The sequence below is a fragment of the Felis catus genome, chromosome E2, assembly GCF_018350175.1.
Source record: "Felis catus isolate Fca126 chromosome E2, F.catus_Fca126_mat1.0, whole genome shotgun sequence".
NCBI classification, from domain to species: Eukaryota; Metazoa; Chordata; class Mammalia; order Carnivora; family Felidae; genus Felis; species Felis catus.
In genome coordinates this window covers 24,252,025-24,277,394 of record NC_058382.1, presented here as the reverse complement: position 1 = coordinate 24,277,394, position 25,370 = coordinate 24,252,025, and positions in this window count along the sequence as shown.

The window sequence follows — 25,370 nt, the reverse complement described above, 5'->3', positions numbered from 1 at the left end:
GCAGTGGATGACTGCTACTTCCCTTGGTTCCCAGACTGCCCTTAATAGTTTTTGGATTTCTTCCCAATTTTTTATTTCTTTTCCTCCTCTGGTCAAAAGTCCTCTCACCTTGTATAAATCCCCATGTACATGTAGAGTAGTGAAGACATAGCATGAGTCAGTGCATATGTTGGCCCATTTGTCTTTACTAACTTCTAGTGCTCTTATTAGGGTCCCCAATTCTGCTTTTTGGGCTGACCATCCTTGTGGAAGGGCCCTTGCTCTTATGACTGAGAGACTAAGAGAAAAATTACCAGGTGTACTCACAACTGCAAAGAAAAGACCCCCACCCCCCGCCGTTCCGGGAACCAGCCAGAGCGTGCCCAGTTGTGGTCTGACCTAAAGGCGGGAACCAATCAAGTTCTGCTGAGTGGTTTGAAATAAAGGCGGGAACCAATCAAGTTCTGCTGAGTGTTCAAATTTAAATGTCAACCAATAACAGCTATGTAACCGCATAAAAATCCCTAACTTGTTTGTGCCTGTCTATAAAAGAAGCTGTAAGATTCTTGCTCGGGGCCTCTTAGAGTCACCGGCAACGAGTGTGCGGAGGACCGGGTTCGAACCTGCAATAAACGACCCTTGTCACTTGGCTTTGACTCTGGACTCTGGTGGGTTGTTTTTGGGGGGTCTCTCGAATCGGGGCATATCATGACCTCAAAACAAGAGACTACTGCATAACTGTCATATCTTTTGCCTTCATTCATAAAGCTGCTGCTGTCGATATACAAGATGAGTTCAGGATTTTGTAAGGGCCTATATGATAGGCTGGGTCAGCTAGAATAGACTTCATGAAGTACCTCTAGACAATCATGCTCTGGGGAAACTTCTGAGGGTAAGAAAGTGGCAGGTTTGGAGTTTTTTGACTTCCAGTCTTTTTATTTATTTATTTGTTTGTTTATTTGTTTGTTTTTTAATTAAATTTTTTATTTTTTAAAATTTTCATCCAAATTAGTTAGCATATAGTGAAACAATGATTTCAGGAGTAGATTCCTTAATGCTCCTTACCCATTTAGCCCATCCCCCCTCCTACAACCCCTCCAGCAACCCTCAGTTTGTTCTCCATATTTATGAGTCTCTTCTGTTTTGTCCCCTCCCTGTTTTTAAATTATTTTTGTTTCCCTTCCCTTATGTTCATCTGTTTTGTCTCTTAAGGTCCTCATATGAGTGAAGTCATATGATTTTTGTCTTTCTCTGATTGACTAATTTCACTTACCATAATACCCTCCAGTTCCATCCACGTAGTTGCAAATGGCAAGATTTTATTCTTTTTGATTGCTCAGTAATACTCCATTGTAAATGGACATTTGGGCTCTTTCCATACTTTGGCTATTGTTGATAGTGCTGCTATAAACATGGGGGTGCATGTGTCCCTTTGAAACAGCACACCTGTATCCCATGGATTAATGCCTAGTAGTGCAATTCCTGGGTTGTAGGGAAGTTCTATTTTTAGTTTTTTGAGAAACCTCCATACTGTTTTCCAGAGTGGCTGCACCAGCTTGCAACAATGTGAAAGAGATCCTCTTTCTCCACATTCTCGCCAACATCTGTTGTTGCTTGAGTTGTTAATGCTATTTGGCTTCCAGTCTTATTTGTGGGTTCTCACATAGCAGTCCCTGATATTTTGTCATCTGAGCATGAGTTAGCCGGTGTTGCTCTCTGGCATCCATCAGGGTAATAACAGAAGGGAGAAACTTAGTGCTTAGGTTTTGTCCAAATGTGAGTTTGTCTGCTTCCTTGATTAAAAGTGTGGTGGCTGCCAGGGCCCTCAAACAGGGTGGCCATCCTGCCACAACTGAGTCAGTCTGCTTTGAAAGGTATGCCACTGGTTTTTGCCAAGGTTCAAATTCCTGGGTGAGAACCCCCAGGGCCAGCCCATTCCTTTCATGTACGAGCAGGTTGAAAACTTGTGATACATCTGGGAGTCCCAAGGCTGGTGCCTCGGTGAGTTTTGTTTTTATGGTCTTGAATGCCTTTACTTGATTAGGACCCCAAAAAAGGGGTGTCCTTTCTTCCCCCTTTAGTGCCTTGTATAGAGGTTTGGCCAACTCTAAGAACCCTGGTATCCATATCCGACAGAATCCTGCAGCTCCCGGGAACTTTTGGAAACTTCCCATTTCCTTTCAACTCCCAGCATCCATTTGCCTTGGGTAATTTTGAAGCCCAAATATTTAACTTCCTGCTGGCAAATCTGTGCCTTTTTCTTTGACACCCAGTATCCCACCTCTGCTAGTAACCTGAGTAGGGCCCTGGTTCCCTCCCAGCACTGTATCCGTGTGGGACTGTCTAACAGGAGATTGTCCACATATTGGAGGAAGACTAGGGCCCCACTGAATAAGGTTGGTGAATTTTTGAATTCTTGCAACAGCTAGTCCAAGTGACTTGTTCCTTCGCCCCTGTGGTAGGGTTTTCCCATTCAAAGGCAAATAGGGGTTGACGATTAGGCACTAGCTGGAGACAGAAGAAGGTGTCCTTTAAATCTAGACATGTGAACCATCCTGCTTCAGAGGGTATGAGTCCTAGTAGAATGTATGGGTTAGGCAACGCTGAATACAGTGTGATGACTGCTTCATTAATGGCTCTTAGGTCCTGTATAAGGCAGTAACCAGGCCTTTTCATAGGCAGCAAGGGAGTATTACATGTGAACTGGCATCATTTTAGAAGTCCTCATTTGAGTAGCCTATCCAACTGTGTCTGGATCCCCAGGCATGCCTCTCATGGGACCATATATTGGCATATTTTGAAAGGTCAGGCCCAAGGATTTAGGTCAATTAATATTGGGGGATGCTTTTTGCCAGACCAGAGGAGTTTTCTTCTGCCCAAACTGAAGGGAATTCAGCTTCTAGCTTGGGGGCCATGGTTGGCTCATGGGGAAGGGAAGCATGTAATCTCCACTCCTCTTCCCAGGGAATTGTCAGGGGTCAAATCACGGGTTGGGCCTTTTTGTTTAGGTGCAATTGCATCTGTCCATCCGAGGTGAGGTTACTTTTGTGCCCAAATTGACTAGTGGGTCTCTACCTAACAGTGAGACTGGGCAATCCGGTAGACACAGAAATTCATGAACTATTTGGTGACCCAGCCCCCCTCCCCAGCCGGCATTGTTGGAGACTGCCAAATGGCCTTTAGTTTTGTGTCCCAGTGTCTCATATTATGGCGACTTCTGGACCTGACAGAGGTTCCACTTTGTGTGTCACCACCGAGTGTTTGGCCCCTATGTCAACCATGAAGTCTATTGTCTCGTCCCTTACCTTCATTTTGACCATGGGCTCATGGCGCCTAGTTGGATAGAGCCCAGTCTGTCCTAATCAGAGCCCACTCCTGCCAGTCCAATCAGGTCAGCCTCAGGTGGTTCTGGTTGGTATCAGCTGGGTGGAGAAGAAGTTTTTGTTTTTCCTTTTAAGTGGTTGGGGCATTCATTTTTCCAGTGTCCAAATTCTTTGCAGTAGGATCATTGATCCCATCCCAGTGGTTCCCTTCTTCTTTGTTTTTGAATCCCTCATGGTTTCTGTGGTGGTCCTTCCAGAGGGAGTGGTCACCCCAAGGCAGTGACCAAGAGAGCTGCCTTTCATTTCATTCTTAGATCTGCCTCCTTTCTGGAAGGTTGATCCTGATTTACAACAATCTTGTTGGTGATTTCCAGTAGTTAAGTGGCATTTTTCTAGGGGATCCTTCCAATTTTTGGAGCTTCTGTCTAATGTCACCTTGGGCCTGTCTCATGAAGGCAGCACTGGTTTTCAGGAGCTTCTGGGTCGAATGGAGTGTAAACTCTGAAGGCTTCACATAATATTTCATAGAAGTCAGCTGGACTCTTTTCTGGCTTTTGTAAGACCTCAGATCCCTTTGCCATGTTGGAATTTTTGGCCCCTGCTTTTACCCCTTGGAGGAAGGCGAGTCAGTATCTTTCTAATCTGGCCCTTTCTGCTTCTGTGTTGGGGTCCAAGTGAGGGTCCTCTTCAGGCATAGCCTCCCATGCCCAAGCCTCAACATCTAGTTGTCCATCCGGTGCCTGAGTCTGGAACCATTTTCTGGCTTCAGTGAGGATTCGTTGGCGCTCTTCCGTGTTGAGAAGGGTAAGAAGAAGCTGCTTACAGTCAACCCAGGCAGGGCGATGAGTCTGTATTATGGATTCTAGGAGATCTAACATAACCTGCAGCTTCTCAGAGTAGGGTGGAGGAGGTCAGTAGTGGAGAATGTTTGGTAGTAAAAAACTGATCCCCCACTCTTGTAGGGTCCCATTGAAGCCTATTCACTAGGGACCCCTCATCTCCTGCAACGGCATCTGCATTGCCAATGGGGGTCTTGGACCTTGAGCCACAGACCTAAGACATCTTCCTATCAGTTCAGGTATCCCTGGTTGGGGTGGACTGGCTGCTGGTGGAGGAGAGACCAACAGAAGTGGACTGTCAGGCAGGTGAGGTTCCCCTCCCTTGATTGATGGGGCATGGGGGGCATATGGTGGCAGAAAAAGAAGGACTTCTGAATTTTCTTGGAGGATGAGGGGCAGTTTTTTCTGCTGCAAGGTCTTCTTCTCCATCCATGTCACTAAGACCCTACATTGTCCCTTACTATTAAGGCAGAACTGGACCCAAAGAGGCTTGACTTGGGCTATTTCCACCCACTGATTGATGTATGGGAATTGATCCAGGTGGCCAGGGTCTCCACTAACTATTTTATAAACAGCTCCGACTGTGGGGACATCTAGGGTGCCCTCGGGGGCCGGCCTAAACTGAACATAAGTCATTTTAATTCATAGAAGGTGTGTAATTTCCTGGGGGCCAATTTGGCCCCATAGTCACCTGAAAAATCCCTTTTTAAAATTCTTAATCATGCATTCTAAAACAGTTGGTTTTGAGGAATTTTCCCCCATCTTGGTATCCTAGGTGGATCCCTCCCAGTGTATAGTGTTGCAGGATAAATAGGAGGTCAGAGGTGGCTTTGTCCACCTGGCTGCTCCTTGCATGGGGACTTGGATGCCTCTTAGCATTGGCAGGTCAGTATAAGCTCCTGAAATGGATCAGGCTTCTGAGGACCGATTCTGTCTTGAGCTGTATGAGGTCATCATGGAATCCTAGGGTAGGACCCACTCTGACTCCATAGCTGAAACCAGGGATCATGGGCACTCACACACACATTCAGACAGATTGCAGATATCCACCCAGGGCTTCCCTATCCTATGTGGTGACTATGTCATCTGGGAGGTGATCAAGCTCCCCTTCTGTCTCTAGGGCGGGCCTGAACTCAATCCTGGGTCCCCAGGGGCACTCACTCGATCCGATGTTCCATCCTGGCAGAATTTTATGATTTCCCTCTAGGGTCCATTAGAATGCATGCACGGCTAGTTATTATTGGCCCTGTGAGGCTCAGGGTTTAGTGAAACCACAGGGGGCACGCCTTCCTTCCTGTCCAGAGGACCTGAAATGGTGGTGCCCCTGCTGGTTCATGACAATGGTGGCTCAAGGGGCCAGCGTGGCTGTCAGCTTCTCGGCCAACACACAAAAATGTTACAGCAAATACTCGGTGCCCAGGAAAGGACAAGTGACACGCGCTTAGGGAATCAGAAATGACTGTTTATTTCTCATTGGTGGCAGCCCAGCAGAGTCACTTCCAAAGATTGATCATCCAGCTCAGGTTTTACTGGTCTTTTATCCATATGTACTTCCAGGATGCGTGAGGCTAGTACAGTCAAGCTTCTGGTTCCTGGCTGTAGGCTGATACAAGAGGCAATCAAGATTGCAAAAGCCAAAAGTATGCAAGGGGAGTATCTGGCCTCCAACATCTGGCTATCCCTTTTTATCTGCTTTTTTTACCAGCTTTCCTTCTCACTATAAGTCTCTTTATTCTTTAATTAAAAACATAACAATAATGTAGTCAATGATGAAGTTTTGGAATCATGGGCGTTTGGAGCTGATGGCCAAGAAAGAATCCTTGAAGATGTCTTTGGTGCAAAAAGGTGATTTTATTAAAGCTGGGGGACAGGACCCAGGGGCAGAAAGAGCTGCACTGGGGTTGTGAAGAATGGCTGGGTATATACTATGGACTTGGAGGAGGTAAATTCGGGGGGAAATTTTCAAAGAGACTTTCATATCCTAAAGAAAACTCACAGGATATTGGAGGTCTAGCTAAGGTTGTTTTTCCCCTTCTGCCAAAGCATTAACATTAAGACAGTAAGGAGTTCCTATTTGTCAATGGGCTGCCGGTTATAAGGAAATTTAATTTCACCTGGAATTTCCTTCTTGCCTTTGTTCTCCATTTGACTAGGGAGGGGGTGATGTTGGGGCTCCAGGAAACTGAGTCTACAGGTTTTTGGAGATTAAGCTATTGCCTTTCTCCATTGCTTTTTTCTTGTAATTTACTAATATATTTGTAAACTGATGGAGACTCACGTCCTGCATGGCTGTGATCTCTATCAGTTAACCATTTGTTTTCTTCCCTTTCCTTTGTTATTTGGCATCCAGGAGTGCCTGAGGAATATTACACAAATCCCACCTAGGGTGTGGGTGTGTGGGTGTGTGCGCGCGCACGCATGAGCGCGTGCACGTGTGCGTGCATGTATGTGTGTATGTGTGTGTGTTAGCTTGTGCTTGGCCCTCAGTTTATCTTATGGTCCCTCATCAGTTACCATACAGTGTTTTATTAGTTTCAGGTAAACGATATAGTGATTCAACAATTATATACATAATTCAGTACTGATCATGATACGTGTCCTCTTAATCCCCTTCACACCTATTTAAACCGTCAAGTGACCATCAATTTGTTTTCTACAGTTAAAAGTCCGGTTTTTGTTGTTGTTGTTGTTTTGTTTTTTGGTTTGTTTTTTTTTTTTTTTGGTTTGTCTTTTTTTCTTTGTTTTGTAGCTTAGATTCCAAGGACAAGTGGAATCATATGATAATGACAATAAAGGATAACTTTTATTGGTATACTTAACATATATAAGCTTAAAGATGTAAATAATCTTGTTGTATTATAGTTTCTGGGTTTTGTGTCATGTTTTCCCCACCCCAATATTACAGAACATTAAAAATATAGTTTCTCCTATTACTTATATGAATTTTGTGCATTTGGCTTATTAAACTATCCAGGATTCAAGTTTGTTTATGGTATCAGGCATGTGATGTAAATTTAACTTTTCCCAAGTAGATGGCAAATTGTTGCATGTATTGAATTTTTTTTCTACCAATTTGAAATGTCATCCTTATCACCTGCTAAATCCCCACATGGATCTGTTTTGGGTCTGCTAGTTCTATCCCATTGATCTCTTTCTTTGACTTCAGTGCCAATACTACACAGTAAGAATTATCATAATTGTAATACATTGGGTAGGTTTTGTGTCATGATCCCCACCCCCCCGCATCCCGCATGCTGACATATTTTCTTTTCCAGAGGAGTCACAGCATTTTCTCTTTTTCCTGGGGCATACATCTCAGCATGCCATGAACTGTCATTGTCCATAAAGTTGGCCAGGGTCTTGCTGATTGTAACCTCATCATAGGATGCAACTCACTCATTTATCTCCACAAACAGGGTTCAATAAGTCCTTGCTGAATTGAAAATGCTCTTTGTAGCAGAAGGCAGCTACTCTCTGGTTGAGTTCGCTGCCATGTGCTTGATTTTCACCAATCCTCCTTTTTGGAATCCAGCTCTTTTCATGGAGCCACACTGTCTGCCTGGCATCATCTCTAAGGCTAGGTGTTGAGAACTTAGACTGAGGTTCTGTCAATGCTGTTTGCAATATTGGGACCCTGAGTAAATCTTTGCATCATGCTGCACACTCTGGTTTTTGTGTCTCTCTTCTGTCTTTGGCTCTGTGTAATACAAAATAGCCATTGGTGGGTTGGTCACAGGTGTTTTCAATTTGCATTTAGTGAATTGTGTAGTTAAGAGGTGTTTAAAGACAAGAGCAGAAATAAAAGATACAGAAACTTAAAAAAATAGTCGACAGATCAATAAAACCAAAAGATGGTTCTTTTAAAAAAATTAATGAAATTGGTAAACCTCAAGCCAGGCTTATCAAAAAAAGGAGAAAAGAATCAAATAAAATCACTAATGAGACAAGAGAAATAACCAACACCACAGAAATAAAAGCAAATATAATAGAATATTATGAAAAAATGCATGCCAATCAATTGGACAATCTGGAAGAAATGGATATATTTTTTGGAACATATGTATTACCAATATGGGAACAGGAAGAAATAGAAAACTTGAATAGACTGATAACCATCAAAGGAACTGAATCGGCAATAAAAAATATTCCAATAAACAAAAGTCAAAGGCCAGATAGCTTCACAGGTAGATTCTACCAAACATTTAAAGAGTCAATACCTATTCTTCTCAAACTGTTCCAAAAAAAACAGAAAATGAAGGAAAATTTCCAAGTTCATTCCATAAGGCTAGCATTACCCTGATACCAAAGCCAGATGAAGACTCCACTAAGAAAGAGAACTACATAGTAATCCCTGATGAATATGGATGTAAAAATTCTCAAAAATAGTAGTAAACTAAATCCAACAGTACATTAAAAGAATCATTCACCATGATCAAATGGCATTTGTTTCTGGGTTGCCAAAATTGTTCAATATTTGCAAATCAGTCAGTATGATACAATACATTAATAAAAGAAAGACTAGGAACAATTTGATACTTTCAATAGATGCAGAAAAAGCATCTGACAAAGTATAAATCCATTCATGCTAAAAACCCTCAACAAAGTAGGGTTAGAGGGCACACACCTCAACATAATAAAGGCTGTCTATGAAAACACTCCTGCATTAAAAAAAAAAAATCTCAGATAAACAACATAACTTTATACCACAAAGAAGTAGAATAAGAAGAACAAACTAAGCCCAAAGTTAGAATGATGGGGAAAGCAAAAATCAGAGCAAAATTAAATGAAATAGAGACTAGAAAGACAACCGAAGAGATCAAGAAAACTAAGAACTAGTTTTTTTAAGAGATAGAATCTATAAGCCATTAGCCAGACTAACTGTGATACTGTGATTTGTTATAAGAAATATGTATTTAGTCTATGTCCTCATTTCTGGGACAAAAACATGTGGAATTACCTAAATCATGAGAACTATCTAAGGGTCTTGCTCTTCATAACAAACCTGTTTCAACCATGCCTGAGCATATATTAATGAAATGATTTTTGAAAAGCACCTAAGTATGGGAAGTGGTTGCCAAAACAAATAGCTATGTGATTAAAAGGTTGGAACATTGAGTCCCACCCCCTGACTTCCAGGGACTGGAGAGTGACTAGAAATTGCTTTTGATCACCAATAGCTAATGATTTAATCAAACTTGCCTATGTAATGGAACCTCCATAAAAACCCAAAGGACAGGGTTTGGAGAGCTCTAGGTTAGTAAACCAGAATCTATCCATGTGTTGCCATGCTGGGCCTTAAACTCCAAGGTGATAAAAATCTCCTTTGTTCAGGATCTTGCCCTATATCTCTCTTCATTTGGCTGTTGATTTGTATCCTTTAATATTCTTTGTAATAAGCCCCATAACCTGGTAAATAAAATGTTTCTGGATTCTGTGAGTTATTCTAGTAAATTAATCAAGTCTACAGAGAGGGTCATTGGAATCTCCAATCTATAGCTTGTCAGTCAGCACAGGTGACAACCTGATTTATGATTCTCATTCTGATGCTGGGGGGACAGTCTTCTAGGACTGAACCCTTAACTTGTAGGAACACTATTCTATTATCTATCTATCTATCTATCTATTCATCATCTATCTATCTCACATTTTCTTTAGGCATGTGGTGATAGACACTTAGGTGGTTTCCATGTCTCGGCTATTGTAAATAATGCCACATACACATTCTAATTTCAAACTATATTATAAAGTTATAGTAATCAGAGGTATGCTATTGGCAAAAAACCAGATACACAGACCAACGGAACAGACTAGGTAGTCCAGAAATGAACCAACATCTACATCTACTAATGATTGGCAATGGTACCAAGAACATACGATGGGAAAAGACACTCTTTTCAATAAATAGTGTTGGGAAAATAGATATATAGCTACAAAAGAATGAAACTGAACCCCATGTTACACAACTCACAAAAATTAACTCAAATTTGACTAATTTCATAAGCTGAAACTGTAAAACTCCTAGAAGAAAACATAAGGAAAAAGCTACTTGATATTGTAATTGGCAATGATATATATATATATATATATATATATATATATATATATCACTAAAACCACCTGCAACGAAAGCAAAAATAAACACATGAGATTACATCAAATTGAAATACTTCTATACAGTAAACAAGAACCAAAATAAATAGGCAAGAACCAAAATAAATATGGGAGGAAATATTTTCTTTCTTTCTTTCTTTCTTTCTTTCTTTCTTTCTTTCTTTCTTTCTTCTTTCTTTCCTTTTGAGAAAATATTTTCAACCCATATATCAGATTAAGGGTAATTGCCAATATATAAAAGGAACTCATATGACTCAATAGCAAAAAAAAAAAAAAAAAAAAATCCAAGTTAAAAATAGGCAAAGTATCTAAATAGACGTTTTTCCAAGGAAGATATACAAATGCCCAGGAGCTATATAAAAAGGTGCTCAACATCACTAATCATCAGGGAAATGTAAATAAAAACACAATGAGATATAATCTCACACCTGTTAGGATGGTTTTTATAAAAAAGATGAGATAAAAAGTAGTGGTGAGGATGTGGAGAAAAGGAAACAATTATGCACCATTGGTGGGAATGTAAATTAGTATAACCATTATGGAAAATAGAATGGAAGTTCCTCAAAATATTAAAAGTAGAACTATCATATGACCCAGCAATTCCACTTCTGGGAATTTATCTGAAGGAAACAAAATCAATATCTTGAGTTATCTGCACTCCCATGTTCATTGCAGTATACACAATAACCAAGATATGGAAACAATGCAAGTGTCCATCAGTGGGTAAATAGATAAAGAGTGTGGGATATTTGTATACAATGGAATATTATTCATCCATAAAAAGGAAGGAAATCCTCCCATTTTTGATGCATGGATATACCTGGGAGACATTATGCTAAATAAAATAAACCAAAACAGAGAAAGACAAAAATTGTATCCTTTATATATATAATCTAAAACAAAAACACAAACACAAAAATTGAGCTCATGTAAACAGGGTAGAATTGTGGCTGCCAGGGGTTAGAGGGTAGGGGAAATGGGAGATGTTATGAAAGGGTACAAACATTTTTATAAGATGAAGAAGTGCTGATAATCTAATGTATAGCATGGTAACTATACTTAATAATACTCTATTCTATACTTGAAATTGCTAAGAGAGTAGATCCTAAGTTTTCTTAACAAAAATAAAATAAAAGATAATTATGTGAGGTGACGGATGTGATGATTAACTTGATCTTGGTATTCATTTCACAATGTATATGTATATGAAATCATCATATTGTAAACTTTAAATGTATACAAATTTATTTGTCAATTATACCTAATTTAAAAAATGCCTACAAATGCTTATGGTCATGGATTTCTGAGATTGGAGTCATTGGATGAAGTTGTCCCAGAATATGACCTTTTATCTGCATTACTGTCCTTTTCCCTGATAATTTCTTTAAAAAGATATTAAGCCTATTATTTGCTTTCATGAAAACAAATACCATTTAATCATTATAATTGGCTATGTGAAAGTGTGTATGATGGAATGTATACTTTCAAAACAGATGTACTTTTATTAACCTTCCATCAAATAATAATGCTCAAGCAAAAAATTCCTTCATATCCTTCTCATTTCTTTCTTCCTCTCCTTCCTCCATTTTTTCTCTCTCTCTTTCTTTCTCCTAACTTCTTCATATGAAGATTTTAGGAGGAAATTCCCCCAGTTAGTAGAAAACTGATCTTGTTACTGAAAGTGATTCTATTCTCTAAGGACTCATAGAAGATTTAAATGGACTGATACATTTGAACATCTCTTGTAGAAGTGTAAAAGTTTGATTTGGCCAAGTATTTAGATAAAGTAGTTGAGTTAATATATGATCTTTGCATAGTAGGTCAAAGCAAATGGAAATTGATAAAGATATTTTCAGTCAGACTCTGGCAGGAAAGCAGTTTTTCTGGGAAGCCCAAGTAGGTATGGCTTTGATGGTGATGCTGCTGCTGCTGCTGCTGCTGATGATGATAGTGGTGGTGATAATGGTGGTGGTGGTGGTGGTGGTGGTGGTGGTGGTGATGTGAGAAAGAGGATTTGCTGAGACTATGAAACTGTGGTGACTGTATGGCTTTAAGACACATTTAAAATTTAATCTTTAAGAATCTATAATGCTAGGCACTTTTACAAATATATGGAGGACATGGTATCTGTCCCCAAGAGGAAAGTTAGACACTATTATAAGTTCACTGTGCCAAATGGTATATAGTGAAATGTCCAGCAATCTATATAGGGGCAGTTATTGTATGTCCTGGGATCCAGAGAAGCTTCTGGAGGAAAGAAGAGCACTGAGATAGGCTGGAGGTGTGGTGGTGACACCTGTGGACAAATGTATCTCCTCAGAGGAAAGGGGAGCTACTTGAAAAGGATAGGCAGAAGAATTTTAGCATCATGACCCTGGGGTGCACAGGCTTCTTCACACCCCAAACACTCTGATGAAGCACTTCTTCACTCTCCTTATCTAGCTAAGGCCATCTGAAGGGTAGTGGTAACTTCCTATGTACTTCTGCCACAAGGAAAGGGTAGAAGGGAGTATATTCAGGGACACTGGAAGAGAAGAGAAGAAGTAGGTTAAACCAAAGTTCTAAAAATTTTCTGAATCTTTCAAGGACCCCTCAAACAGCTGTTCTATGTCAATGACAGCCTTTTATGGAGATTGCTTATCTTTGAGAAACTAGAACAGACACTCTAGCTTTGTACTGAATGGTAGCTTTGTACTGAAGGGCCTTTTCTCATTTGCCTCTCCCTGTAGATTGCTTCTTTGTGATTAGATCCTAATTCTCACTTTGCACTTGTAACACCGCATTTCTGCACTCATGAGTTCATGTGATCAAAGTACAAAGCCTTTGTCACATGCTGGGAACACAGTAGATCAGTGCTTTGGGAAAGTAGAAGAAAAATGTGCTGCTGTTACTTAATATGTGTCATGCAATGTGCAGAGCAATTTACACACACTGCCTCCTTTAATCCTCAAAACAATTCTGAAAGGCAGATTCGACTCTCTTCATTTTATAAGAAAGAGGACTTCATGGTTAGCACCATGCTCGTGGAGTCTTACAGACTGTTTGGGGATGGCTAAACTGTGATTCCCTATATTTCTATCTCAGCAGCTACAAAAAAAAGGATAGAAAAGGTGGGTAGTGCCATAGAGGATTTTATACACAAGTATTCTTTTGATTTCAGGTATATATTTAAATCCAGGCTGGTGTAAGCAATACAGAGAAGTCATTGGCTTGTGTAATTGAAAAATACAGAGCTAGTCTCACTTCAGGGATAGCTTGATCCAACCTCAGACGATATGCCCAGGGTTTACTTTCTCTCTTTCTTGGCTCAACTTCCATTGAGTTAAAGAGAAACTTTAACTTTGATCTTCATTGGCCTAATTTAGGTATAATTCTGATCCAAGAACCAAACACTGTGGTCAAAAAGATGGGATATGCTGTTTGGCTAAAGTCCATCAGTGTCATCCTGTAGGGCTAGGGGAGGGTTTAGTCCCTCTTGACTGACAAGGAATGAGAGTGAGGGAGGAGTGATTACCCAGGTCAATGAGACTATTTTATCAAAAGAAGAATAGCAGAATGATGGGCAGCCAAAACGACGGGTATTAGCTACAGGCATGGGAAAAATGAGTCCACTGTTGTTCTCACCAAACTGCTGATCTGGTCTTTGGGACTTCATTGAGGCACTAAATTTTTTATTGGAGGATAGATCTACCTTTCTCCCCTCAGATTTTGGCCAAGTTTGGTCCTTCTAATTCTGACAGGGAACAGATTAAATTGATGTATTACATGACTTTTAATTATAGTTTTCATTTTTTATATATGTTGGCCTGTTCCTTCTCACAAAACTTTGAAGTGGGAAAAACTGATTATTACTCCCATTTTTCAGATGACAAATCACAGGCTCAGAAAGTTAGTAGTGGGATGATTGTCACTTGCTCAGCCACTCATAAATATTATGCCATAACTCCAGAAACATATTCTAAGGGCTGGTCATTGCAGTAGGTCCAAAATATTACATTATTTGCTCTGAGCAGGCTGAATTTGACTTATTCACTTCTGGGGTCCAGGTTTTAAAAATGTCATTATTATCAGGAAGATATTTTTAGAAAAGGGACCAGGATACAGCCACTCTGGAAAACAGTGTGGAAGTTCCTCAAAAAATTAAAAATAGATCTACCCTATGACCCAGAAATAGCACTGCTAGGAATTTACCCAAGGGATACAGGAGTGCTGATGCATAGGGGCACTTGTACCCCAATGTTCATAGCAGCACTTTCAACAATAGTCAAATTATAGAAAGAGCCTAAATGTCCATCAACTGATGAATGGATAAAAAAATTGTGGTTTATATACACAATGGAATACTAGTTGGAAATGAGAAAGAATGAAATATGGCCCTTTGTAGCAACGTGGATGGAACTGGAGAGTGTTATGCTAAGTGAAATAAGTCATACAGAGAAAGACAGATGCCATATATTTTCACTCTTATGTGGATCCTGAGAAACTTAACAGAAGACCAAGGAGGAGGGGAAGGAAAAAAAAGTTAGAGAGGGAGAGAGCCACAACATAAGAGACTCTTAAAAACTGAGAACAATCTGAGGGTTAATGGGGGGTGGGAGGGAGGGGAGGGTGGGTGATGGGTACTGAGGAGGGCACCTGTTGGGATGAGCACTGGGTGCTGTATGGAAACCAATTTGACAATAAATTTCATATTAAAAAAAAGTGACCAGGATAGAAAAGAAGATGCAATGCGATGGAATAGCTAAAGGTAGTGAAGGGAGTTTCTGGAATGGAGAAGTGAAGACTATGAAGTGATAAGATTTCTGTCTCTGCATATCTGAAGAGCTGTCATGTGAAAGGGGAAGCCATTTTAAGTTCAGTGGAAATAGTTCTCAGCTCAGAATAAAGCAGAAACTCCTAGTAATGAGATTTGTCTCCAAAGAACAGTTTCTTTTTGGTATTATTCAAGCAAAAGTTAAATGACAACAGATAAGAGATGTCAGCATTTGACAGAAAACTAGAATGGATTCAATTAAATTATCTTGTGATGTCCTTCACACTTAAGTATTCATGAACCCTACTTTTAAGCAACTCACCACCTGGCCAGGGGAGATAAAGCATGTGCACAAGAGACACCAATATGAAAAAAAGTAGAATATGGTCAGGTAATGGAGAGGTGGCTGCTGGGATTTGTCTGCCTGAGTTTGAATCTTGGCTTCACTATCTGCCTCCTATTTATTTAGCCTCAGTCTCCTCATTTGCAAAGTGGGACTGTAATGATAGCAAGCACATAGGCATTCAGCAAAGGGCTTGGCACACAGGGCTAGGGATTAATATTGTTATGAGAGAGAGACAGAGAGAGAGTGTGTGTGTGGGTGGGACTTGGAACTTCTCTCCCCATGTAGTCTGTCTGGGAGCAGAGAGTGGGGAGGAAGCAAGAAAGAGTTCAGGTAGCAGAGTCCTGGAAACGTGCTGTGGCCCACTCCTCTCATGGTCTTCCAATTCTGAAGCTAGATTAGATTTCTTTGTAGACTTCTTATCCCAAACAAATTTTCATAAACCCAAGTTGATGTCAACAGTCTTAGGAGGGCCTCTCTGGCTTTGACTGTTTAGTGGGGCAAAGTGCTGAGATGTGTGAATGATAACATATCCAGCTTTCAGGGGATACTTTTCTGGAGGAATCAAGGAAAGAAGGGACAAAGGCAGGTAAACTACCACAGGATGTAATGGGGCACAGATGGCTGCTCTGACCCAGTGACAACCCTTTGCCTTAGGCTACATTCAGTGGGCTTGCCTGGCCCTAAGATGTGAGTGCTGAGATGATGATTCTTACTGAAATTTAATTTAAGATTTTCCTTTGGTATCCGGTTTCTCTCCTACTTATTTACCTGTGCTCTGCAACTTGTTTCTCACCACTTCAGAAAACATTAATAAAAATGGTCTTAATTTCTGTGCTTCAGAGCTTAATTCTTTTAGCTCAGGGAGGAATAGCACTCTTAAATTTCTTTCCATCTGGGCTCTTGAAGTGCTTTCCTGGAACCAGGGTCTATTCTGGGTGAACAGATCCTGGTGAGTTTTAAAATCACAATAAACAAAATATGATAACGGCATTAACTAACACTTGGTATGTTGCCAAGCACTGCTCTAAGCACTTTATTTTTTTTTTAAATTTTTTTAACGTTTATTTTTGAGACAGAGAGAGACAGAGCATGAACGGGGGAGGGTCAGAGAGAGGGAGACACAGAATCTGAAACAGGCTTCAGGCTCCAAGCTGTCAGCACAGAGCCCGACGCGAGGCTTGAACTCACAGACCGTGAGATCATGACCTGAGCCGAAGTCGGCTGCTTAACCAAGTGAGCCACCCAGGCGCCCCTGCTCTAAGCACTTTAGACAGAAAAATCTACTTAATTCTCTTAACAACTGCATGAGGTAGACACTATTAGGAGGAAACTGAGGCACAGAGAGATGAAGCAACTTCTCCGAGGTCACACAATAAGTACTGAAACTGACATGTGAACTCATAACTTCATTCAGGTCATTCCACTGTAGAAGAGACTGTCAGTTTCTAAGCTGTATCGCTGCATGCTGACTCAACTTGAGCACCTCCTACTGCAAGTTCTTTACCTGAGGGCTGTTGGCCACTAACATGCTTGGGTCATATGTAAACTGGCCCGAAGTGCAGGGGAACAACCCTACATCAATGATGGACAGAAAGTGGTGGATCAGTAGCCCAGTGCTTTTACCCATTGGGTTGGAGAATGCTAAGGCATGTTCTCTACATTGTCTCTCAGAGGTATTCAACAGGACTGAGCCCCAGTTGCTACCAGTAATAACCAGCTCATTAGCACACTTTCCCCCTTTCCCTTCCTTCACTTCCTTACTTCCCTGTATGTATCTTCTGAGATTTCTTCCCAGATAAACTCCTGGCACCCAAGACCTTGTCTCAGTCTGTTTCTGGGGAAACCCAGCCTAAGACATAGATTCTGCCAGTCCTTTCTATCTCTGCTTTGAATATTTTAAAATATTTCATGTTTCAATTTTCTGACTTTCTTTGAATCCTTAGAGGATGGGCTGAAAATTCCCTGTGGTAAATTAAACTCTGGCCACAAATTATGCACCTCCTTTTTTTGGCCAACTTATTTTGGCCAATGGGATATTAGCAAAAAATGACACGATCATAGACTTGAGAGGCCCTTATGCATTACAACTTCTTTTCTTGCTGTTAGAATCCTGATCCCTGGCTAGCTTGCTGGAGGATAAGAGGCCACATGGAGGGGAACAGAAGTTTTTGGTCTCCAGCCTGCCAACAATCTGAGTGAGGCTATCAGGAGATGAGAGAGTCCAGCAGAAGTCAGCCAACCTAATGTAGACCAGAAGGACCACTCAGACAACCACAGAATCATGAGAAATGATAAAGATTTGTTGCTTTAAACCAATACATTTTGGGATAGTTTGTTATACAGCAAAACTAGATGATATATTTCCACTGATGTCATTAGGAAGTGCTGAACTGTGCCTATCTTTTGCCCTACTGCTATGGTCCATCAAGCTCCATGATTTCTTTGGGTAGGTGAATAGGATAAGGATGTTCTAGAGGAAAGGAATTTATAACCAAGCTCTGACAAATGTCCCTTTCAGGTTTTTCTTTGAGACATAACACACCCGCATTATGTATGTTATATCATATTAATTCTTCCTGATGCAATTTTTGTAGTTCAGTTCCCAGAGACAGCTAGTTAATTTTCATGCCTGAAATAATGGTTTGGGATTCCAAATCCCACACTAAAATTTCTATAAGAAGCAGAGAATTGGGTAACCTCTAACAATCAGTTACTGGAGGTCACAATCTCTCCAGTCTCCATTCCCACAGCATCAGGAAAAATCCAATGGATTTCATATTTGTAAATTCAAGCAAGGCTTGGAATACATACTTTGAGAGGAAGACTTCATTTCTGATACTTCCAGAAATGTGGGCTTATTTTTACTGTCAACATTTGTAATTTAAATCATGAGGACTTTGGGGCGCCTGGGTGGCGCAGTCGGTTAAGCGTCCGACTTCAGCCAGGTCACGATCTCGCGGTCCGTGAGTTCGAGCCCCGCGTCAGGCTCTGGGCTGATGGCTCAGAGCCTGGAGCCTGTTTCCGATTCTGTGTCTCCCTCTCTCTCTGCCCCTCCCCCGTTCATGTTCTGTCTCTCTCTGTCCCAAAAATAAATAAAACGTTGAAAAAAAAAATTAAAAAAAAATCATGAGGACTTTGAGATTCATGGTCTAAGGCCCTCTGGCAACATATCAACTTTTCAGGTTCTGACAAAGTGTTTATAAAAGGTATTAGCAATCAGTAGGATTTTCTGCCCCATGGTAGAGTGAGGAAGGGAAAAAGAAAATGAAAAGGGACCAGGAGATAGAGAGGAGGAGGGAGCAGTTGGAATTCTTTACAGTTTATGAAAACAAAATCGGGAATTCTTTCTCTGGAGTCTCTCTTGTATTTGTTTAGGTTTTGATCCCCTGAGACCATATATGCAGAAGGGCCATGTTTTCAATATCTCTACTCTCCAGGGCATTTTTCTGTCTCCCTATTGCATTGTCCTCACCTCACACCTGGGAATATCCATATTTAACTTCTGAAAGATGGGCTGAAACTAACTGCTAACCTGTGAAATTGTAGTAGTGGTAAATCACATCATGTACTTGGACACAAACTGTAGGATCAAAGCTGAGAGTGGAAAAGAGGGCTTGGTTTAGGGCAAGGCAGACTGATGAAAAACTGAGCTAGAAATCATTCCTCCACACTCACCCCAAACTTGCCTGGTACTTTCTGCCCCTGCCTCTGGACTAGATGTTGTATGTTGGCGAATGTTCCTTCCATTCTGAGTCAATGAATATTTTGTGGTTTCTGCTTCAATAGAAATAGGCATTTCCTCCAGAAAAGTGACCTAGTGATGAAGAAGGACAGCGGTAGATGCATTCCAGATTTTAAGAATAGGTCTTTCCCAATTTTATTGACTCATGCAATTTTGTCAGTCTATTTACCAGTTTTGATAGAGAAATGGGAACCAAAAGTGTGCCACTTTTCCTTTTATCTGTACAGTAAAATAAGTATATTGACAAATGGTGATGACAAATGGACAACAGATACTGGAAAACAATTGGAAGTGGAAAGCTTTGGGTCATCTGAAGGGGTAGCCACCATTCATGTTCATCAGTATGTAGTCAAGAAAGAACATGGGCCCAGTGTTGCCAAATACTTTTTAAATATATTTTAAAATATTTATCTTTTATTTTTTATCATAATTTATTGTCAAGTTGGCTAACACGCAGTGTATACAGTGTGATCTTGGTTTTGGGGGTAGATTCCCATGGTTCATCACTTACATACAACACCCAGTGCTCATCCCAAGTGCCCTACTCAATGCCCATCACCCATTTCCCCCCTCTCCCCCACCCCTCACCAACCCTCAGTTTATTTCTGTATTTAAGAGTCTCTTATGGTTTGCCTCCCTCCCTCTCTGTTTGTAACTATTTTTCCCCTTCCCTTCCCCCATGGTCTTCTGTTCAGTTTGTCAATTTCCACATATGAGTGAAAACATATGATATCTATCTTTCTCTGACTGACTTATTTCACTTAACATGCCTTTCAGTTCCACCCACCTTGCTGCAAAATGGCATGATTTCATTCTTTCTCATTGCCGGGTAGTATTCCATTGTATATATAAACCACATCTTCTTTATCCATTCATCAGTTGATGCACATTAAGCTCTTCCCATAATTTGGCTATTGTTGAAAGCACTGCTATAAATATTGGGGTACATGTGCCCCTATGAATCAGCACTCCTGTATCTCTTGAATAAATTCCCAGTAATGTTATCATTGGATCATAGGGTATATCTATTTTTAATTTTTTGAGGAACTCCACACTGTTTTCCAGAGTGGCTGTACCAGTTTGCATTCCCACCAACATTGCAATAGGGTTCCCATTTCTCTACATTCTTGCCAGCATCTGTAGTTTCCTAAGTTGTTAATGTTAGCCACTCTGACCCGTGTCAGGTGGTATCCCAGTGTGGCTTTGATTTGTATTTCCCTGGTGATGAGTGACATTGAGCATCTTTTCATGTGCCTGTTGTCCATCTGGATGTCTTCTTTGGAAAAGTGTCTATTCATGTCTTTTTCCCATTTCTTCACTGGATTATTTGTTTTTCAGGTGTGGAGGTTGGTAAGTTTGGGAGTTATAGATTTTGGATACTAGCCCTTTATCCAATATGTCATTTGCAAATAGCTTTTCCCATTCTGTCTGTTGCCTTTTAGTTTTTTTGATTGTTTCCTTTGCAGTGCAGACTTTTTTTCTTCATGGGGTCCCAATAGTTAATTTTTGCTTTTTTTAAATTTTTTATTTTTTAAAATTTACATCCAAATTAGTTACCATATAGTGAAACAATGATATCAGGAGTAGATTCCTTAATGCCCCTTACCCATTTAGCACAACCCCCTTCCCACAACCCCTCCTGTAACCCTCAGTTTGTTCTCCATATTTATGAGTCTCTTCTGTTTTGTCCCCTTCCTGTTTTTATATTATTTTTGTTTCCCTCCCCTTATGTTCATCTGTTTTGTCTCTTAAAGTCTTCATATGAGTGAAGTCATATGATTTTTGTCTTTCTCTAATTTCACTTAGCATTTCACCCTCCAGTTCCATCCATGTAATTGCAAATGGCAAGATTTCATTCTTTTTGATTGCCGAGTAATACTCAATCGTATACATATATACCACATCTTCTTTATCCATTCATCCATTGATGGACATTTGGGCTCTTTCCATACTTTGGCTATTGTGGATAGTGCTGCTATAAACATGGGGGTGCATGTGTCCCTTCAAAACAGCACACCTATATCCCGTGGATAAATGCCTAGTAGTGCAATTGCTGGGCTGTAGGATAGTTCTATTTTTAGTTTTTTGAGGAACCTACATACTGTTCTCCAGAGTGGCTGCACCAGCTTGCATTGCCACCAACAATGCAAAAGAGATCTTCCTCCTCATCCTCGTCAACATCTGTTGTTGCCTGAGTTGTTAATGTTAGCCATTCTGACAGGTGTAAGTTGGTATCTCATTGTGGTTTTGATTTGTATTTCCCTGATGATGAGTGATGTTGAGCATTTTTTCAGTTGTCAGTTGGCCATCTGGATGTCTTCCTTGGAGAAGTGTCCATTCATGTCTTTTGCCCATTTCTTCACTGGATTATTTGTTTTTTGGGTGATGAGTTTGATACATTCTTTATAGATTTTGGATACTAACCCTTTATCTGATATGTCATTTGCAAATATCTTCTTCCATTCTGTCAGTTGCCTTTTAGTTTTGCTGATTGTTTCCTTTGCTGTGCAGAAGATTTTTATTTTGATGAGGTCCCAGTAGTTCATTTTTGCTTTTGTTTCCCTTGCTTCTGGAGACGTGTTGAGTAAGAAGTTGCTGCGGCCAGGATCAAAGAGGTTTTTGCCTGTTTTCTCCTTGAGGAGTTTGAGCTCTTCCTGTCTTACATTGAGGTCTTTCATCCATTTTGAGTTTATTTTTGTGTACTGTGTAAGAAAGTGGTCCAGGTTCATTCTTCTGCATGTTGCTGTCCAGTTTTCCCAGCACCACTTGCTGAAGAGACTTCCTTTATTCCATTGGATATTCTTTCCTGCTTTGTCAAAGATTAGTTGGCCATACGTTTGTGGATCCATTTCTAGGTTCTCTTTTCTGTTCCATTAATATGAGTGTCTGTTTTTGTGCCAGTACCATACTGTCTTGATGATTACAGCTTTGTAGTATAGCTTGAAGTCCAGGATTCTTATGCCTCCTGCTTTGGTTTTCTTTTTCAAGATTGCTTTGGCAATACGGGGTCTTTTCTGGTTACATACAAATTTTCGGATTGTTTGTTCCAGCTCTGTGAAGAATGATGGTGCTATTTTGATTGGTATTGCATTGAATATGTAGATTGCTTTGGATAGTATCAACATTTTAACAATATTTTTTCTTTCTCTCCAGGAGCATGGAATCTCTTCCCATTTTTGTGTGTCTTCTTCAATTTCTTTCATAAGCTTTCTATAGTTTTCAGTCTATAGATTTTTCACCTCTTTGCTTAGATTTATTCCTAGGTATTTTATGGTTTTTGGTGCAACTGTAAATGGGATCAATTCCTTGATTTCCCTTTCCATTGCTTCATTGTTGGTGTACAGGAATGCAACCTATTTCCGTGCGTTGATTTTATATCCTGCAACTTTGCTGAATTCATGGATCAGTTCTAGCAGTTTTTTGGTGGAATCTTTTGGGTTTTCAATATACAATATCATGTCATCTGTGAAGAGTGAAAGTTTGACCTCCTCCTTGCAGATTTGGGTTCCTTTTATTTCTTTGTGCTGTCTGATTGCAGAGGCTAAGACTTCCACTACTATGTTGAATAACCGTGGCAAGAGTGGACATCCCTGTCTTCTTACTGACCTTAGTGGGAAAGCTCTCAGTTTCTCCCCATTGAAGATGATATTAGCGTTGGGTCTTTCGTATATGGCTTTTATGATCTTGAGGTATGGTCCTTCTATCCCTACTTTCTTGAGGGTTTTTATCAAGAAAGGATGCTGCATTTTGTCAAAAGCTTTCTCTGCATCTATTGAGAGGACCATATGGTTCTTGTCCTTTCTTTTATTTATGTGATGAATTACATTGCTTGTTTTGTGGATATTGAACCAGCCCTGCATCCTGGGTATAAATCCCACTTGGTTGTGGTGAATAATTTTTTTAATGTATTGTTGGTTCTGGTTGGCTGATATCTTGTTGAGGATTTTCACATCCATGTTCATCAGGGAGATTGGTCTATAGTTCTCCTTTTTAGTGGAGTCTCTGTCTGGTTTTGGAATCAAGGTAATGCTGGCTTCATGGAAGAATTTGGAAGTTTTCCTTCCATTTCTACTTTTTGGAACAGTTTCATGAGAATACATGTTAACTCTTGCTCAAATGGTTGGTAGAATTCCCCTGGAAAGGCATCTGGCCCTGGACTCTTGTATTTTGGAAGATTTTTGATTACTAATTCGATTTCCTTACTGGTTATGTGTCTGTTCAAATTTTCTATATCTTCCTGTTTCAGTTTGGGTAAGTGTATATGTTTCAAGGAATTTGTCCATTTCTTCTAGATTATCCATTTGATTAGCATATATTTGCTCATAATATTCTCTTATTGTTTTTGTTTCTGTTGTGTTGGTTGTGATCTCTCCTCTTTCCTTCTTGATTTTATTTATTTGGGTCCTTTCCTTTTTTTTTTTTTTTTTTTTTTTTATCAAACTGGCTAGTGGTTTATCAATTTTGTTAATTCTTCCAAAGAACCAGCTTCTGGTTTCATTGATCTATTCTACTGGTTTTTTTTTGGTTTTGATAGCATTGAATCTGCTCTAATCTTTATTATTTCCTGTTTCCTGCTTGTTTTGGGTTTTGTTTGCTGTTCTTTTTCCAGCTAGTTAAGGCATAAGGTTAGGTTGTGTATCTGAGATCTTTCTTCCTTCTTTAGGAAGGCCTGGATTGCTATATACGTTCCTCTTATGACCACCTTTGCTGCGTCCCAGAGGTTTTCGGTTATGGTGTTATCATTTTCATTGGCTTCCATATTATTTCTATTTCCTCTTTAATTGCTTGGTTAGCTCATTCATTCCTTAGTAGGATGTTCTTCAGTCTCCAAGTATTTGTTACATTTCAAAATTTTTTTCTTGTGGTTAATTTCAAGTTTCATAGCGTTGTGGTCTGAAAATATGCACGGTATGATCTCAATCTTTTTGTACTTACTTAGGGCTGATTTGTGTCCCAGTATATGGTCTATTCTGGAGAACATTCCATGTGCACTGGAGAAGAATGTATATTATGCTGCTTAGGATGAAATGTTCTGAATATATCTGTTAAGTCCATCTGGTCCAGTATGTCATTCAAAGCCATTGTTCCCTTGTTGATTTTTTGATTAGATGATCTGTCCATTGCTGTGAGTAGGTGTTGAAGTCTCCTACTATTATGGTATTACTATTGATGAGTTTCTTTATGTTTCTGATTAATTAATTTATATATTTGGGTGCTGTCACATTAGGTGCATAAATGTTAGGTCCTCTTGGTGGATAGACCCCTTGATTATGATATAATGTCCTTCTGCATCTCTTGATACAGTATTTCCTTTGAAGTCTAGATTGTCTGATATAAGTATGGCTACTCTGGCTTTCTTTTGTTGACCATTAGCATGATAGATAGTTCTCCAGCCCCTTATTTTCAATCTGAAGGTGTCTTTAGGTCTAAAGTGGGTCTCTTGTGAACAGCATATAGATGGATCTTGTTTTCTTATCCGTTCTGTTGCCCTATGTCTTTTGATTGGAGCATTGAGTCCATTGATGTTTAGAGTGAGTACTGAAAGATGAGTTTATTGCCATTATGATGCTTGTAGAGTTGGAGTTTCTGGTGATGTTCTCTGGTCCTTTCTAATCTTTTGTTGCTTTTGGTATATATATATACATATATACATGCATATATATGTATATATATGTGTGTATATATATATACATATATATGTATGTGTATACATGCATATATATGTATATATATGTGTGTATATATATATGTATATGTATATGTACATATATATACATATATATGTGTGTGAGTGTATGTGTGTGTGTGTGTGTATAAATTTTTTTTCTTTTCATCTCTTCTCCCCTCAGAAAGTCCCCCTTTATATTTCTTGCAGGTTGGTTTAGTGGTCACAAACTCCTTTAATTTTTGTTTGTCTGGGAAACTTTTTATCTCTCCTTCTAATTTGAGTGACAGCCTTGGTGGATAAAGAATTCTTGGCTGCATATTTTTCTGATACAGCACACTGAATATATCCTGCCAGTCCTTTCTAGCCTGCCAAGTTTCTATGGATAGGTCTGCTGCAAACCTGATATGTCTTCCCTTGTAGGTTAGGGACTTTTTTTCCCTTCCTGCTTTCATGATTCTCTCCTTGCTTGAGTATTTTGTGTATTTGACTATGATAAGCCTTGTTGGTCGGTTTTTGTTGAAACTAAGGCGGTCCTCTGTGCTTCCTGGATTTTGATGTCTGTGTCTTTCCCCAGATTAGGAAAGTTTTCTGCTGTGATTTGTTCACATA